Source organism: Schistocerca serialis, chromosome 1 (genome assembly GCF_023864345.2).
Source record: "Schistocerca serialis cubense isolate TAMUIC-IGC-003099 chromosome 1, iqSchSeri2.2, whole genome shotgun sequence".
Classification (NCBI taxonomy): Eukaryota; Metazoa; Arthropoda; class Insecta; order Orthoptera; family Acrididae; genus Schistocerca; species Schistocerca serialis.
In genome coordinates, this window is record NC_064638.1 from 351,653,494 (window position 1) to 351,668,594 (window position 15,101).

Consider the following 15,101-nt stretch of genomic DNA (forward strand, 5'->3'; position numbering starts at 1 on the left):
GTTAAATATGGGTTTGTTGCAACAGCAGCGACATGTGAGCATGTTTGAACTAGAAATAATATGACGAAGAGTTCTTAGACCAAAAAATTGACCACCGAGTCGTTTACGTGAGATGGACAATACAGTCGTGCTCCTCTCAGAATCCTATGTCTGGCAATATGCTCGATCTGGCAACATTGTAGATGGCGGCGCTTCCGAGAGGAAGTTTTGACTGCAGTCTTAGTACATTACCCTTGACTACGACTGTAGTCTTGAGGTAAAACGCGAGACTATCTAATATGACGTCTGGCGTCCGCCCCAGTAGCTGAGTGGTTAGCGTGACGGATTGCCGTCCTCTGGGCCCGGGTTCGATTCCCGGCTGGGTCGGAGATTTTCTCCGCTCAGGGACTGGGTGTTGTGTTGTGTTCATCATCATTTCATCCCCATCCGGCGTGCAGGTCGCCCAATGTGGCGCCGAATGTAATAAGACCTGCGCTATGGCGGCCGGACCTGCCCCGCGAGGGGCCTCCCGGCCAATGACGCCAAACGCTCATTTCCATTTCCATTTCCATGACGTCTGGCGACCGAAAGCACACGTCAACAAAATTTTTATCGCTTCTTTCCTCTCAGTGCTGAAGCTATGAGTGTAATTCAAGCGAATCTACAATATATTTCGCTTACTGTCACATTAGTAATGACAGTTTGGTTCAAAAATGTTTTAGCGAGAGATTTAGTGGCCGATCATCTGCCGCTAAAAACCGCATGCGTTTGAGTTCTCTGGGACCTGTTTACTGCCTACCGGCAGACGAAAAGATCAACCTGACACAAACTGTGGGAAGTTTGTTTTACAACCTTCGTACCTGGATAATGAGCTTTTTCCTATTTGAGATATCTGTTAACGTTGCTATCTCTGTCACACACACACACACACAATTTTTTTTTATTTGTTTGTTGCGCTGGACTATCAGCGAGGCACGAAAATTTCTGTGAATGAGTTCTTAGTTTTGAGTACACTTACGAAAGAAATATAAAAACAACTACGAGTGTTACTGATTTATGATGCTTAGTTTGCAGTCAGTTCTGAGTATTATTAGTAACTACGCTCCAGTCCCTAAACCTAGTTACAGAAATGCGAATCAGACGCATTACGTATTCCAGGCCGTAGCAGCCACGACTTGGAGACGCCAGCTATGGTCACTTCCCAGCCCGCTGTAGGATCACATCGGTTCCTCTTCTTCCTGCTGGTACTGTAACTGAGATTTGGCAACGATGCAGGGTATGTTTGGCAACTCTGTGATTGACGAGTTACTTCCTGTTGTCCACGGAAATAAGCATCAAACTTCACTTGATTCTACCTGTCATTTCCATTGAATAATCTGAGTTATTATCGCTTGAGATGTAATAAAAGATTGAAAATTTACGGTTTTCAGCCCAGAAAAGTCGCTGCACGTGGAAATCGCAACTAATCTCGTCCTTTAAGTAGCGGTTTACGAGTTCTAGTAACCATTGGCCTCGTTAGACGAAGATAAGACACATAACTCTTCGCGAGCTCTTCGGTAACGTGCTGACCTGTGAAAAAGCGTCCGTTATGGTTCGCAGTTCCAGCCTCACTAAGTTTAACGTTTTTATCCCTTCTGTGGAAGAGCTTCAAGCAGTCAGTTCAGACATCGATAAGGAAATCGCAAGAAAATACTTTCGGCTAATAGTGCAATGGTGAAAAACTTAGAATGCTGCACAACAGGTAACGCCTCTTTCCGCTGCTGGCAAGCAAATTTTGGGTTCTAGGAATATGTAACTTTATCTATGAAATGCCACATTTGCATACCCCTTGAGTATGTCACAGCATACCAATTAAACACTGACCCAATCTAAATGCGTAGTATTTTACTAATTCGTGTCCATAGAGGCACGCTTGTGTACACATACTCAGTTTTATTAAAACAGACTTTCGTCGTAAGGTTATCGTGGGTGGTTTTATTTCATTTCTTATAACACAGTGCACAATTTTCGTAATTTTCCTTTAGTGTTGTTAAAACAATAGTAAACATGAGAGAGATATTAATCATCAAGGATATATGCGAATTCTCTGATGTTACCTATAACAGTCTGACAATGCACATGCAGTTTATTGATAACATCATATAGAAAACTTGATCTGAGTTAAAGCTGTCAAACAAGGTTTGAAGAAGAATAAAATGCCACTACCACACGACAGCTAATGTAGAAAATACTTTTCTGACGTATTTTGGCACGATGCGCTCTCCCCATACATAATACAAAAGTTTCGAGATGGATCTGCTGCCTGGCTGTCTATTAAAACTGAAAAGAACAAAATGTCGCAGCAGTTAGCTCTTTTTTGACATGAGACTATTTTGGGTTCAGAAGTGAAGGGAATTATGTTCAAAGTTCCATTAGATTGATAACTTTAGCAGACAGCAGAATTGCGTTTTAAAAAACGTAGAAATGAATGTACTCGAACTTGCGACATCTTATCTACAGTGCGCGACACTTACCATGAACTCAACAATTCCTCCAGAACTTCTGTATTCCACTGCACTGTTTGATAATGCACATGGCTGGGTCTAGACTTCTGAGAGACAAAGAGTTGCAGCTTTTCTTTTGCACTGCACGACGTTTTCAACAAACAGAAAGCGCAGTACAGTAGCTCAAGTGGAAAGGAACACTTCTATTTAAATTTCTGCATCCTACACTGTTGGCTGTTCTGTGAAGGTGGCAGTTACGTGACTTTATTTTGGTGATTACAAAATAGAGTCAAATGTATGCACTGGGTAGCCGAGGCAGCTAGTTCATGGTGCTTCGGTCAACCAAGTAAATGAATTTACTGAACATGCTGCAAATTACTACAGGGAGCCTGTGTGTAAGAATTCTCACCCAGTGTGGCACAACGGCGTTACGATAGAAAAATGAGTCGCAGAGAAGAGGATTTGGTGGTCTGTTAGACTGATGATAGGTTCGTGTACCTACAGTCTGGGTTCGATTCCAACTCCTGTCAATGATGTTATATGGGAAGAGACAGATTCCTTTCTCTTCTGGCTACACCAAGTGTAGAAGCAATAATGGCACTGTGGTCTGATATTCACATTAAAAATGGTATTCCTTCTCTACCAAGTAGACGTTAGTTTGAACCACAATAAGGTCTGGAGTGGTGACATGTAGATACTCTATCACCAGTAACCTTTCTTATACTAGTTATTTATTTCTAGTGACGAAACAAACGTTATGTAGGGTCACGGGACACTTATTCCATCTTTTATTTGAGCTTCTGTATGTCGATAAAATTGGTTCTGAACTGGGAATGCAATTCAGACCGCCCTTAACGCGGAATTTGATCCCTTCGTGACAGTACAGCTCGGCTACAATTTGTTGTTTGTTCAAAACTTCAGATTCCTCAACATCTCCACATGTTGCGCCTGAATGGGATCGAATCCTGGTCCGGCACTAAAGATTTCATTATGTATTATCAAGATCTAGCATGAGAACACCTATCTGCTGGTGGATAATAATTCGCAGGAGAACTTCTGCAAAGTTTGGAAGGTAGGAGACGAGATACTGGCAGAAGTAAAGCTGTGGGTACCGGGCGTGAGTCGTGCTTCGGTAGCTCAGTTGGTAGAGCACTTGCCCGCGAAAGGCAAAGGTCCTGAGTTCGAGTCTCGGTCGGGCACACAGTTTTAATCTGCCAGGAAGTTTCATATCAGCGCACACTCCGCTGCAGAGTGAAAATCTCATTCTGGAAACATCCCCCAGGCTGTGGCTAAGCCATGTCTCCGCTATATCCTTTCTTTCGGGAGTGCTAGTTCTGCAAGGTTCGCAGGAGAACTTCTGCAAAGTTTGGAAGGTAGGAGACGAGATACTGGCAGAAGTAAAGCTGTGGGTACCGGGCGTGAGTTGTGCTTCGGTAGCTCAGTTGGTAGAGCACTTGCCCGCGAAAGGCAAAGGTCCTGAGTTCGAGTCTCGGTCGGGCACACAGTTTTAATCTGCCAGGAAGTTTCAATAATTTTGATGTTTACTGTATTTTCATTCGTTGTCAACACTAACGACATCTGACGGTTTTGACTCCCAGTGAGACACAGGACTATTTGTGACATCACTGTAAGTTCAAGGATATTATTCCGAGCTGCTGGTGGAGAAAAATTCGGTAGCTGACGTCTCTTTCTGTGTAGTCAACAACGATATGTGTGGGGCTCTATTCCCAGTCAGCACTGAACTCTTCGTCATATTATTTCTAGTTCAAACATGCTCACATGTCGCTGCTGTTGCAACAAACCCATATTTAACGTTCGTTTACTCTAGACTATTACAGCGATAGGTGCCCGGTTGGAGTCCTGGGAAGGAAAAAATTAATGTTTCGTCTCATCATTTCAGTTAAAACATAAATTACTGCCGAGAAAATCCGATATGTCACAGCTGATTGTGCTTCGATATCAATCCGATTAGGTTATCGGTTCGAATCCCTGTCCAACACAAAGCTCTACCTCACGGCATTTGAAGTAAGTTACTTGTGAAGAAGCAATTTTTAACATCTCTCGTAGTTCGTTAACAGGTACGGTAGATGCTGGGTAGGAATTCGCGTCCGTTAAAAATATCTGCGTTGTGTAATTTAAAGTTGATATTTGTTAACTGATACTGTCTAAAATCGAGGTATATCACTCTCTGTATGCCTAATCAGGAATGACTGCTAGTTTCCGTCAGTCACGAAATCTTTACTTAGTCTGCATGACCTGGGTTTGAATCCATATGCAGAACGAGACGGTTCGTCGTGTCATTTGAAGTTCGTACATATTCTCAACTAGCTGCTCGTGAATGACTTAAATTTTTAATGTCATTTTGTGTTAAATAATAAGTACGGTATGTTACTTCCAAGAGTAAACCATGAATACGACGAACATACTACGTGCATTACCTATCTGACGTAATAATGAGAGTGGTAAAGTTTCAGGTATGTCATTTATTGTAATAAATGTGAGCTTACAAGCCTTATGGACAGTCTTATTTGTGATAAGGTGTTCCCTGATATTTCTAGTATCGTGGTATTACTTTACATCTTGAGTTATTGCGATACAGAGCAGTGTTTTCTAGTGGTGACTTGTTGGAACCATTTTCAATAGTCAAACGACTGTACCAAGGAGGGATTAGAGGACCTGCTAGACAGCTGCGTTATGCCGGCTGCATGCGAATCAGGCGAAATGCAATTCAGGTCGTTTGGATACTTTTGAGCACGACTGTACCATCCTCGAAACTATCTATACCTCTTTGCACGGTGGTTCGTTGGTCATAAGCTTCGAACTCAGAAAAAGAAATGTTCATTAGAGGAGATTCATTTTGAAGTACCCTTTCCAATAATGCATTTTGGGTTGCCGGTAAGCTTCAACAGTAAATATGTAAGTTACCGTAGATTTAAAATAGTTCATTAATTTTTCTTGACAAAAGACACATGTACCATTTTATTTCATCTTACTGAACAACAGTAGTCAAATGCAACTGTTATAGCACGTTCCTTACAGTACTTTCTCTAGCTGTTGTTATGTTAAATCCATGTCGGGATGCATAGGCCCTGACGAAACAAGTTTACCATTACAGCGCATCAGATAGTTTGTCAATCAGGTGAATTAGTCATTCTACTGCGAACAGCATCACTTTTGTACTTTGGTTATTAAATTTTAAGGAGTGTCGGATGGGAGCAGGGCTGTAGTTCAGAGGCAGCAAGTGGCTGTTCCAACATGTAGTCTTGATTCTATGAGGGTGGAAAGCGGGACGATCCTCCTCGTGGGAACACGGTTGTAACAAGTAATGAGATGGCGAAATCCGCTTGCGGTTAGAGCACTAAAATGGAATACTACCACATTAAATATAAATAAAATAGACAACGACGGCAGACACGGACCGCAGGATTTTATTTTCGATTACCTGTAGACAAAAATTTTGATACCATCGACGACGTGTTGTCGATCTGTATAGAACCAAAGTTGGTACGAAGAATGTCGAAATTCTTGTACTAAAATTCAATGCGATAGGAAGGCAGCCTTGGCTCGGGCCTGGTGTCGGACGTATTACTGTTATTAATAATACATTTAGCACTGCTCTTTAAACGCTTACCACGTCTTTAAAGCATCAGTGCAAGTTCAAATAAATTTTACACAACTTTCACCTTGGATAATGCATCAGTTTTCAAGTATTGAACTCAGGATAACGCAATTTGATTTGTAAAAATTATGTAATTAGGTGACAGAATGTTACAACCGAAACATGGTTATTTTATGTGAAGCATTTCTAACCAGCACGGCATGAATATTATGCACAGTTGCTGTCTAAACTAAGACCAAACCTGTACCTAATCTTGCCTTATAAGCTCTACTCGTCTGGGGCAAATGTGCTTGCAGAATGTTATAGATATCAGTTCAAAATTATTAAACTATGAACTTTGGTGGACTTGAAAATTACCAGACTGCTGCTCCAAAATGCGTCTCACGATATGCGTCACCGTGTCCTGGCATAATTGTTGAAAAATCTTACAAAAGATAGCAGGTGTGAGCATTGCAAAGGGAATAGATGCTTTGGTTGCAAAACAAAATTCACAGAAGAATGGGATTAGGTACCATGAGACCCGTTGCTACAAGAGAGGGCAGAGGAAAATTCTTCACGTCTATGAACATGCGATAAAAAAATCTGAAGAAATGAACGCTATAAAGTTTGAGAATAAATAATACAGAACATGTTCCAAATAGAAAATGTAAATAACCAATACAACTCACGTACAATTTCAAAAATCAGTTTATCACCTGATAATGTCCGTAACGAAAGCTATCAAACGTTTCCATTCAATTTGGCGAGAGAGACAAAGAGATACCGTAAACAAGTTCTGGTCATGGATGGAAAAGTTATTACTGGACACCCCAACCACTGGCGCTCATGGATTCTGATAGCTCACTAAGAAATAACGAAGTCCAATGGCAATTCGTCAAACACTTGAATCGAGAAATTAGTTTGAAAAAACATTATTCGTAATTTACGTTTGAAACACGAGAACTCTGAACATTTCACGAATGAATGGCACAGCTAGCGCCTGTTACAAGCAGCAGCCTTACCCAATTGCACCAGACACCATGGTGAAGCAGCCAACACCACTATCTTCCTCCAGAATTTCTAAGCCACAGAGAATCAGGACATATGAGCAAATGTATAATTTTCTCCGTTCAAAGGATGGTCGACATAGCTAAATTTAGCAATCTGCCCTCTTATTGGCCACCACTTGTCAAAGTACATGAGCTGACAAGATATAATACGAAAAACAGCACAGAGATCTCTGCTACTGGTCTAATCGACTTGACAAGCACACAAAACTGCAGAAAATAAGTGATTCATGCACGTCGTGCTCGTGTGGAGTACTGTATATGAATTATGAAGCATGTCAGAGCGCATGGCATGTCGTTAACTTGATCGGTACTTGAGAGAGGAATAGGAGTTTCGGACGTATCATGGGTGGTTACTGAAATATATAGACAGCTTGGGTCATGGTAGCTATATATTAAGTAATGATAGTTTCTACGAGTTCTTCAGTTCAAGAGGGCAGTGCATTTGGCCATGTCCAATAAATATCTATTAATGGCAACATTTTTTATAATTCAAGACAAAAATGGCTCTGAGCACTATGCGACTTAACTTCTGAGGTCATCAGTCGCCTAGAACTTAGAACTAATTAAACCTAACTAACCTAAGGACATCACACACATCCATGCCCGAGGCAGGATTCGAACCTGCGACCGTAGCGGTCACGCGGTGCCAGACTGAAGTGCCTAGAACCGCACGGCCACACCGGCCGGCAATTCAAGACATCTGCCTGCACCTCTTCGACCACAAGTAAACAGCATATTTTCAGCCGAAGGACGCTATATTTGTAAGAGACAAGGAGCAACAACAGGGTGGGTCGTAAGTCACTGAGAGAAGATCGATGCCAGCTTCTGGGTAGTACAGGTAAGTACACAATGTGATAAAAAGTATCCGGACACCCCCAAATATATACGTTTTTCATATTAGGTGCATTGTGCTGCCATCAACTGCCAGATACTCCAGATACTCCAGATACAGCGACCACAGTAGTCATCAGACATCGCGAGAGAGCAGAACGGAGCGCTCCGCGGAGCTCACAAACTTCGAACGTGGTTAGGTGATTGGGTGTCACTTGTGCCATACGTTTGTACGCATGATATCCACACACCTAAAAATCCCTAGATCAACTGTTTCCGATGTGATGGTGAAGCGGAAAAGTGAAGGGACACGTATAGTACAAAAGCGTGCAGGCCGACCTCGTCTCTCAACTGACAGAAACCGCCGACAGTTGAAGATGGTCATAATATGTAATAGGCAGACATCTATCCAGATCACCACACAGAAATTCCAAACTGCATCAGGATCCACTGCAAGTATTATGACAGTTAGGCGCGAGGTGAGAAACTTGGAGTTAATGGTCGAGCGGCTGCTCGTAAGCCACACATCACGCCGGTAAATACCAAACGACGCCTCGCTTGATGTAAGGAACGCAAACATTGGACGATTGAACAGTGGGTAAACGTTGTGAGGAGTGACGAATCACGGTACAGAATGTGGCGATCCGATGGCAGGATGTGGGTATGGCGAATGCCCAGGTGAACAGCATCTGCCAGCGTGTGTAGTGTGTGTGTGTGTGTGTGTGTGTGTGTGTGTGTGTGTGTGTGTGAATTGCTAAGGGACCAAACTGGTGAGGTCATCGGTCCCTGCGCCGGCCGCTGTGACAGAGCGGTTGGTGTTAAGTCCCATAGTGCTTAGAGCCATTTGAGCCATCATCGGTCCCTAAACTTACACACTACTTACACTAACTTATGTTAAGAAAAACTCACACACCAATGCCCGAGGGAGGACTCGAACCTCCGGCGGGAGGGGCCCGTGTGTAGTGCCAACAGTAAAATTCGAAGGCTGTGGCATTATGATATGCTAATGTTCATCATTGAGGCGGCTTGCACCCTTGTTGTTTTGCGTGACATTATCACAGCACAGGCCTACATTGATGTTTCAAGCACCTTCTTGCTTCCCACTGAGCACCTGTTCATAATACACGGCCTGTGGCGGAGTGGTTACACGACAATAACATCCCTGTAATGGACTGGCCTGCACAGAGTCCTGACTTGAATCCTATAGAGCACATTTGGGATGTTTAAGAACGCCGACTTCGTGCCAGGCCTCACCGACCGACATCGATGCCTCTCTTCAGTGCAGCACTTCGTGAAGAATGGGGTGCCATTCCCCAAGAAATCTTCCAGCACCTGATTGCACGTATGCCTACTGGAGTGGAAGCTGTCCTCAAGGCTAAGTGTGGGCCAACACCATATTGAATTCCATCATTACCGATGGAGGGCGCCACGAACTTGTAAGTCATTTTCAACCAGGTGTCCGGATACTTTTGATCACATAGCGTAAATATGTCCATACAGTAGCTCCGTGTGCGACGCATACGTGAGTGTGTAAATTGCGAAACTAGCATTTCGAAGTTACGTAGCATCAATGAATCTCAGCTCTGCCTTTTATTGTTTCGTGTGCACTGATACGATACATTTAAATGTGGAAATAATGCAGAAGATTATTGTTCATAAATTTTATAAGCATAGGTGTGGAATAGAGAGCCATAGATTTGGCAGCTGTGTCAGTATCATATTATACAAAATTGTACTTCAATGAATGAACATAATCTCAATTGCAATGTATCGCTGTGAATATGAAGTTGTTGAACTAGTTCATACAGAAATGCGGTCTGCTTTACACGTTACAGGAATATTATCAGCACTGCTGATGACAGTATATCATTAATACAAGTTACAGAATCTTTCTGAATTCACTTCACTCTGTGAAGTGAGTGCAAAGCGTATGACAAAACTTCGTTAATCGTCTTGATCACTGGCCGTTGATGCAGCGTGATGACTAGGGTAAAGATAAGCTAATAAGCGTCATACAATACGGCGAGATACTGACAAGGACATCAAAAACATGCAAAGGACAGGAAGGTCACAGGAAAACAGCTCCACGGTGCACACTGCTGAGAAAATTAATACGTCTATAACGCTGAAGAAAATGTAGGCCTGGTATCAGGGTTACTGGTGTTACAGTTTCGAATATCGTTTCGAATCGCGTGAGAAAATATTCGTAAGCGTATTGCAAGTGTGAAAGACAAGCCCAGACTTGAACTTTAAACGTTTCGAAACACGTATAGTTTGCAAAATGCTAAAAATGCAGCAGCAGGAAGCGACAACTGTTCTATACCCCACACAAGGAGACTTCGGCAGAATGCTCTTTTGAATATTTACCCCTGCATGAACATAATCTGTTAGCATCACACCATAGCAGTTGCAGAAAAACTCTCAGCCTTATCCTGCCCGATGAAAGGTTGGGACTTTGCCTTTTTAGATGTGTTGAATCCATACGTGTCTCCATCTTGCTTTGATACTTTGTATGTGGGTCTAGTAGTACCCCCAGTACTTGTCCATAGTGATCAGGAGGCTGAAAAGATCATCTGAAACGGCTTCACACGACTACAACAAATCCGCAGGTTCCTTGGTTCGGAGGCAGTTTCGGATTGGTGCGAGCAGTCGTAGGACCCAATTACTGGAGATTGTTATCATGTTCAAAATTGTATGCAAAACAGATCTATGACTGATTTTCACTTTTTCCACGACTGTGATCTGTTGGTATGAGCCCTAAGTCCTCCATTTCTCTTTTGGTACCTGGTTCTTCACAGAGATGGTCAGTCACTTCATTCATCAGCTCACCATGGATTGCTGGAGCGTTGTCCCATGCCCCCCCCTCCCCCCCACCCATTCTCCATCCACTCCAAATGCAGAAAGCGAATCACCAATCACCGCTCAATACTCCACGTTATCTGAGTGTCTTTTTTTTTCGATTCTCTGCAGGTATCCTAACTTACCGTGGAGCGAGGACTTCATTGTGTACCAGTACTGGAAAGATATCTTCAGACAAACAATGCATGAAAACGTAACTTTATGTCATATTTTGGCAATTTGACAAAACGCATGGATATTTTCTCCCAGACAAACCATGACGCGTTGCGGGTTGTTCCTACAAGCAAAAACTCTTAATTCAGACTTTCCGATGCCTGTCAAATATTCAGCATGTATGTCATACTTTGCTGAGCTGAGTCAAATGTATTGGCAAGAAGCATGACCTATGTTTCAAACTAAATTCCGAAAATGGTATCCTCTGCTGGTTTTGTTGGAATCACTATGGTGAGCCATTTACGTATTTTATCTTGTGATTTCTAACAATCTCATGATGGAGAAGATATGGTGCTATTCAAGGCAAACATGGAAACATAATGTAGAATAATGTCAATTATTGGGTCTTCTTCCTTCCATTTCTTTAATACTTAGCATGGTGAGTGCAGCCACAGTCGCTTTCTAAATGTAAGAGACGTAGCGCTAGGATATTAACTTCATTTTGGAGTACAAAACATTCGTTATCTTCTGCTCATGACGTTAATTTATGCTGTTGTAGAGTGAAGACTACAGGGCACGTCACCTCCATATACAGGGTGAGTCACCTAACGTTACCGCTGGATATATTTCGTAAACCACATCAAATACTGACGAACCGATTCCACAGACCGAACGTGAGGAGAGGGGCTAGTGTAATTGGTTAATACAAACCATAAAAAAAATGCACGGAAGTATGTTTCTTAACACAAACCTACGTTTTTTTAAATGGAACCCCGTTAGTTTTGTTAGCACATCTGAACATATAAACAAATACGTTATCAGTGCAGTTTGTTGCATTGTAAAATGTTAATTACATCCGGAGATATTGTAACCTAAAGTTGACGCTTGAGTACCATTCCTCCGCTGTTATGTCGTGTGTATCGGAGAGCACCGAATTACGTAGGGATCCAAAGGTAACGGTGATGGACCTTAGGTACAGAAGAGACTGGAACAGCACATTACGTCCACATGCTAACACCTTTTTATTGGTCTTTTTCACTGACGTACATGTACATTACCATGAGAGGTGAGGTACACGTACACACGTGGTTTCCGTTTTCAATTACGGAGTGGAATAGAGTGTGTCCCGACATGTCAGGCCAATAGATGTTCAATGTGGTGGCCATCATTTGCTGCACACCATTGCAATCTCTGACGTAATGAATGTCGTACACGCCGCAGTACATCTGGTGTAATGTCGCTGCAGGCTGCCACAATACGTTGTTTCATATTCCCTGGGGTTGTAGGCACATCTCGGTAGACATTCTCCTTTAACGTACCCCACAGAAAGAAGTCCAGAGGTGTAAGATCAGGAGAACGGGCTGGCCAATTTATGCGTCCTCCACGTCCTATGAAACGCCCATCGAACATCCTGTCAAGGGTCAGCCTAGTGTTAATTGGGGAATGTGCAGGTGCACCATCATGCTGATACCACATACGTCGACGCGTTTCCAGTCGGACATTTTCGAGCAACGTTGTCAGATCATTCTGTGGAAACGCGATGTATGTTGCAGTGCTCTTCGATACACACGATCGAACAGCGGAGGAGTGGTACTCAAGCGTCAACTTTAGGTTACAATATCTCCGGATGTAATTAACATTTTACAATGCAACAAACGGCACTGATTACGTATTTGTTTATATGTTCAGATGTGCTAACAAAACTAACGTGGTTCCATTTAAAAAAACGTAGGTTTGTGTTAAAAAACATACTCCCGTGCATGTTTGTATGGTTTGTATTAAACAATTACACTAGCCCCTCTCCTCACGTTCGGTCTGTGGAATCGGTTCGTCAGTATTTGATGTGGTTTACGAAATATATCCAGCGGTAACGTTGGGTGACTTACCCTGTATTTTCATGTTACAGTAGAACTGTAATAAATTACTCCATGAATCACCATTTTATACTAAAACTGCAACAAATTGCAGCGTACGCCACTGACTAAGCAAACTGAGACTGTTTTTTAGAAGTCTTAAATATTTTAGGAGGTGGTATTATAGGCAATATAGAATTTAAAATATTAAAACTTGTACAAGAAGCCGCAGTTAGTTCCTTCAATAATATTTTTCTGGCTTAAGTCAGAAGAGAAATTTTTTGTTTCAACTTATTGCCAGGCCCTCATCAGAACATTTGATTTATCAGTTTTTATACCGGCTATGTAATATATATTTGCGGTCGCCAGACACTAGTTTGCCACTTGAGGATTGCAGCCGCAGGAAAGTGTTGTTCAGCTACAGTTTCCAATGGAGCTGGCAGATGCATATAATGTATGCACAGCACACATGGTATGCGTTGCCGCAATGTCGGGCAAAGTTTGACGTGTAGCGGTCTGCCGACTCTGTAGCGTCTGCCACAGACAAGTCAACAGTTTACCGTACCGAAATTGTGTGATCTGCCATTTTCGTAACTGACTGCAAAGGCAAACGCAGTGTATCCTCCAAATGCAAGGACGACACTTGTAACTCTCATTTAACAAGAATGGTTGAGTAGTAAATTATAGCATGCAGCTGCTGAAGCGGTGCGGTATTTCTTGTTGAGGTAGGCCATGGAGTAACATTCGAACACAGTTCGATGAGAACTTGATCAATTCCGCTAAATTGGGCGATACTTTCTGGTTTGGGGAATAAATAATAAATGCGTTTTGGATCAAGACTGACACACAATTATCATATTGTTATTTTTTGTATGCAAACACGGACTAATGGAAGAGTTCGAAGATAAAATTAATGTCACTTTTCGCTATTAATTGCGATACTCCATGCGTATATGTATGACGTAAGCGCCACGTAGGCGCTGGGAGAGAGGTGCAAGGGGAGCATTTGCACTCCCCTATCTTGGAAGAAAATACAGACAGAAAAAGATGGGAAATAAAAATTTATTATTATATTATTTAAAGAAATTATTATTTCACTGTAAGCTTTGGGGACAATCGTCATGCGTATGGAAAGTTGAGGCATCTAGGCTGCTTTTCAGAACTATTTGACACCATGTCAAGACATTTCATATCCTCCTTCACCCTTTTCGTGTAAACACTGAACATTTACAGGACGCTGAGCCTTGTGTCTCTCGTCAATTTCACTTTCTGATACGTCGTATCGTAACACACTAAATGAGCGTTCAGTACTGTGTGTTGTCGCTGGAATAGTCAGGCCAATCTTGAATGCCACACATACAGCTGGGTAAAATACAATGACTTGATCAATCACATCTGTATACTTCATGGATTTATTCAAGGACACACCACTCGCACCATTTGCCTTAAACTTTTCGTACCATGTCGTAGCCTCAGGAACAAAATTCTGTGAAAAACCTCCGCAAAGGTTCAGTACGTCTTCTGCAGTGGATGAAAATTAACTCCTTCAAGGATTTTTCGGGGTGCGAATGAAGCACATTCGTTAATTTATTTATATTGTCGTGAACTGCTGTTATGTTTATATTTACTTGGTGTGTTTGGCTGCACACGAGTTCAGAAGAATAGGAAGCAATCACTAGGAGGATCACAGCCGTGTAAAGCTGATAAGCTTTGATTTTCGTTTTCGTGTTTTACGCATAGTGAGAAAGTTCTTATAGAACTCAAGTAACAAAAATAAGGTTATTATAAAATGTTCTGATACTTATATACTTTATTGCGCAACGTGTTTTAAAGACGGGAAAGATATTTGAAGTTTCATGTTGCAGCAATGTTCTCTCTCTAACACAAAGTGTGATATCCTTTTTCTCGCCAGCAGCATTTCTCACTTGATTCACATCGTTCAGGTCGTTTATGACAACTTATAATATCGAGTAGTTATAATTAAAAGGAAGCTACTCACAGAGGTCCAACGTCGCTGTGATTATCGTATGGTAGCGTAACTTGATAGGTATGCTAATGCGTTAATGCGGTACCGATTTACGCTGGAAAACAAATTAGTTCCAACTGTAGCAACCAGGTGCAAATCTGGCACTGTACACTGTTCGTCTGACGGTACGACATCTAAGCTGAGACCGTGCACTGTTAGTGAAACTGTTTCATATGAACGTCAGCAGTTACAGAGCTGTATTGAGAGAGAATCGCCGACTGAAAAATCTAATGGAAAGCCCGATGTCAT